A 4,522-nucleotide genomic window follows, 5' to 3' on the forward strand; every position below is an offset into this window, starting at 1 on the left:
CTGTGTATTAGTATATTATATAATAAGATTGATCATATAATACCTACTCTACAACTCAAAGTCTTATTTTCCTTGGTGTCTTGAGTGTTCTACATATCCATAATATTGTTGTTAGTGAGAGCTGACAAACTGTCCACTACTCTCAGTATGTATGTGTGCTTCCAGAGCCTGTAGCTATATGTAGGTGCAATAAATCAAAGTAACTGTGTAACCGAGCTATTTATTTGTGTAACTGAGTAATCATCACTCATATTTTCCAATGGAAAAAATGCATCTCATGTCCAGGATGGTACGAATTATGAGCTGAGCTGACATCAACGGACCAGGCTTAAGCCAGAAGGTGTAGTAGAACAGTTTTTTTTTCTAATGACACTGCACATAGCTTAACACTAAACTCACAGCTGTCAATACATGTTAGAAATATGTGCAGATTAACACTTACTCTCGCCTTTCCAGTTGCATAAGTATTATCCTTAATAAATTTAATAAACTTTAACCAAAGCTCAAATCAATAATACATTGGAGTCCTATAAGTAAAACACATCTTATCTGCAAATATATCCTTTGAATTCAGAACTTACAAGGAAAGATAACTCCTTTTACTGATGTCACCTTGAGGGGAGCGGCCTTCTTTATAACTTGAGCAGCTGGACCTGTCACATGGACTCAGTACTTATTTTGGGTAAGCTTCATTACGGCTCAGTTTAAGGCACTCAAAAAATGCTCCAAAAATACTTGTGGGCTTTAGTTGTGAAAAAAGTAAGACCACAGCTAGTAACAAACAATTTTATTATTTTGTCATACAAATGGGTCTCTTAGCAAAGTTTCAGACTTTTACTACACACACACCTAAGCATAAGATTTCTAAAATCCCAATCTTTAGCTTTAATGTGTTCTTTTAATAGTGTAATTGTTTTTTACAGACAGAGTTGTGTTTGTGGATTGTGGATGATATGCAGAAGAGAAACCCAACTTTTTTACAGAGAGCCCTTCGGAACCTCACAATGATCTGTGAGCCTCCGTCGGACATAATTTATTGGGGACAAATAAAATTATTAAAGAAGACGTGCTAAAATGAAAGCGAAGAGTAATTTGGTTAGGAGGATAAAATGTGCCTGCTTAGAAAAACAGTGGGAGTTGCTAAATGGCCTCCTGTGGGTCATTTCAATCCTAGGTAGGATTTAGGTGCTTAGTCTGTCTACAATGCATTGACTTATAAGATCTAGAGTGGTATCAGGAGGAGCTGAATATTCAAGCTACTTGGATATGGCATTTGCCTTACTTTTTTAAACCCAGGTCTATAGGTTTTCAACCAGTTAAACTGTGAGAAGGAGAAGGCCCATCTGGCCTGATATGACTTTAATCATTTAGCTTCTTCTGGATGTTGAAGATTCTCATGATCGATGAGGATAAAGGCAGGGTATGTAACTTCCCTCAAGGATGATAGGGAACCAGCACTAATGGTGGATGTTAGTAGATTTACTGTCTCTTTCCTGCTTTGAGTTCAGTGGTTCGGAAGGGAGGGGCACACTTGAGCTGCCAGCGGCAATGCCCAATTACCTACCTCCCCCCCTTCTTTACTCTAGCAGAAGCAGATAGGATTATTGATGATTATTGAGTTTAGGTATATTTTCCTCACAAATTGCGACACATAGGCAGCCATCTCCATAGACAAACATTGGAAGTAGAATGGGTTGTACTAAAGAGCTCAGTGTCTTTAAACGTGGCACTGTCATAGAATGCCACCTTTGCCACAAGTCACTGTAAGTGCTAATATTGTGAAATTGAAGCATCTAGGAGTAACAATACTTGTCCTTGATAGTTATTTAAATTAAACCTTGTTAGTAAATGCAAGGTCTCAAATACCCATCTTTTTCGGAATAAATAGAACCTAGTACCAGCAGGATACAAGGAAAGATGGATAAAGCCCTTAGCAAAGCTTCTCTTGAGATATTTGTGTCTGGTTCTTGGTTAGAGATGGTTTCCTTCAACCTGTGGAAGAGTTTCAAAGGTGATGAGAGATATATGTCTGATAAAGCAGCCTCAAGAGCACTATTGTGGCCAGGAATGTTAAAAACAAAAGTGCACCAATAAATGTATCTGTAATCAAGAGTAGCAAGCAGTTTTTTTCTCCTCCTAGAAGGAGATATATCATACCTAGTAGGCCAGACTGGCAGTGGCTTGTGAATCATTAACATTGTTTAGGATTTCTCCAGTAGCTTTCTTGTAATGGCAGCTAAACAGCCTCTAGGGGAAGAACAGAAGCAGCAAAAAGGGACTAACTGGGAAGCAGCTACTTGAGATGGCTACATAGGCAGCATAGCCAAATAGTCCAACTTCTGGTCCGTAGACTGCATCTTGCCAGAGTGGATATAGGGTAACTGCTCCTGGAACTTCTAACTATAACAGTCACATCCCCATTCGGATAAGTCTCCAGTGACTGCAAGGACTTGCTTCTCTCTGTGAACAAAACTTAAAAGAACAGCTATTTTGAGATCAACAGTCAAAAAGTTGTGGTTGGCTGAGAATGATCGATGTCAACAGGAACAGACAATGTCAAAACCATAATAATCAAGACCAACAATCACACTCCCAAAGATCACAAACAAGGCTCAGTATGTAAAAAGGCTTCTGTGATGTCATTGTGACACCCAAACATGCCCCAATCAATGAAATGGGATATTGTTAAAAATAACCACACATGTGCAAGTAGATGACACAATTAGAAATGCAGTGATGGAGCTGTCAAGGGCACATGAAAGAATGGGACAACAGCCAATACCACCATTCGTACACCCAAACACACACAGACACACTAAATCACAGACATGCATACAGACACTGACACTAACACAACCTGACACCCAACATCAGCACACATACAAACAGATGTACACACTAACCTACCCACTCACACTAATGCACAGACCCAGATATTCACACTAACACAACTAGGCACTCCACGCTAACATACCCCTCTCGACACTAACACAGAGACTCACACTAACACATACAAAGAAACTCACACAAACATGACCAGACACACACAGGCACCCACACTAACATACCAAGACACACAAACACACCCACCACACTAACAGGCACACACTCACACACACACACTAACGCTAACATTTGTTTTTTTCTCCTAGAGCTATAAGAAAAGGTGGACCATATCCAAAAATTAGTCATGGGTTACCACATTCTGGCAACTTATGTATGTCTCTGGCTGTACGTCAGGTGACCTATTGACCTTTTACAATTCAGATACTGGGTGACTTTAGTGGTCAGAAACAACTCTACCCAATTTGAAGCTTGACAATGCTTTTGTGGAGAGTCACAGAGGTAGCAAGTGAAAAAGCTTGCTTTTCAAAATAACTACCCCATTTTAACAAGCTCTAGTTTTGTACTTCCCCATGGATTGTTTAAAGAGTTTATATCATCAAGCATGACCGTCCTTTGTATTTGGCTCAGTATTAAGCAATATCTTTAAAAAAAAAAAAAAGATTGTTCAAATAAATTTATTTTATCAAAGTACAGCACAGCATAGTAGCAGCCTTTAGGGTATTTTCAATTTTAAACGTATGGTTAATTGACAATATACCTCACACACTTCATTTAAAGCAGTGCTCAACCATACCCATTATTTGATAATATTTTACAAATACTTGGATGTCATACCAGCATTGAAATATATATCAGGTTGCCCTGGTGCATTTTCTCAAACTTGTCTCTAATACAAGTATTCATAAACCAAGACTATAGGATTCACAGAGTAAGTACGGCTATTTAATTACAGTACATAATTGGCAATTACCAGATAGAATTTGGTAATATGCAATGTAAACATTTCAAGGCAGTGGTTCAATGTCTATTATTTACTTTAATAACATATATATTTGCAAGTTATCCAGCTATTATCAGTCTTAAACAGTCTATGGACTTGAAGTCTAACATCTTGTGATGTCGACTTCTAACATAAGATGTTACTATAACTTCAAAGCTTTTTGTCAACTCTTTAATTAATGCACATTTAACATTTAATCTTTAGTGAACAAAGTGTTTATTTTAAATATATATATATTGTAGGTTATACAGTTATAAGTGGTTTGCTTATTATTGGAACAAAATTGTCATTGCGCAGACGAGATATTTGTTAAATTCTGGTGATCATAGGTACCAGTCCACAAATTGCAAACCATGTACCCATATCAATGGGAAAAAAAGTATAACATAATAACAACACAAAAAAAAGCAGCAATAGGGGATTCTGAAGAATGGGAACAAATTTAGAACTGTCATAGGAAAAGTGGACATCACAAATTTTTTTTTTAGACAAGAAAAAAAAAGATAAAAATACAATCACGCCCACCCTTGTGGAGACACATGTCACAGCTGTTAAACATGGGTTGTTTGGAACGGAATCCATAACGCTTCTGAAATTTCACCATAAAGCATGTTAGCCATAAAGGCAATCCAGATTTAGGTCAATAAATTCCTCAAAAATATGTATGAGTGATCC

Source organism: Spea bombifrons, chromosome 2, assembly GCF_027358695.1.
Source record: "Spea bombifrons isolate aSpeBom1 chromosome 2, aSpeBom1.2.pri, whole genome shotgun sequence".
NCBI classification, from domain to species: domain Eukaryota; kingdom Metazoa; phylum Chordata; class Amphibia; order Anura; family Pelobatidae; genus Spea; species Spea bombifrons.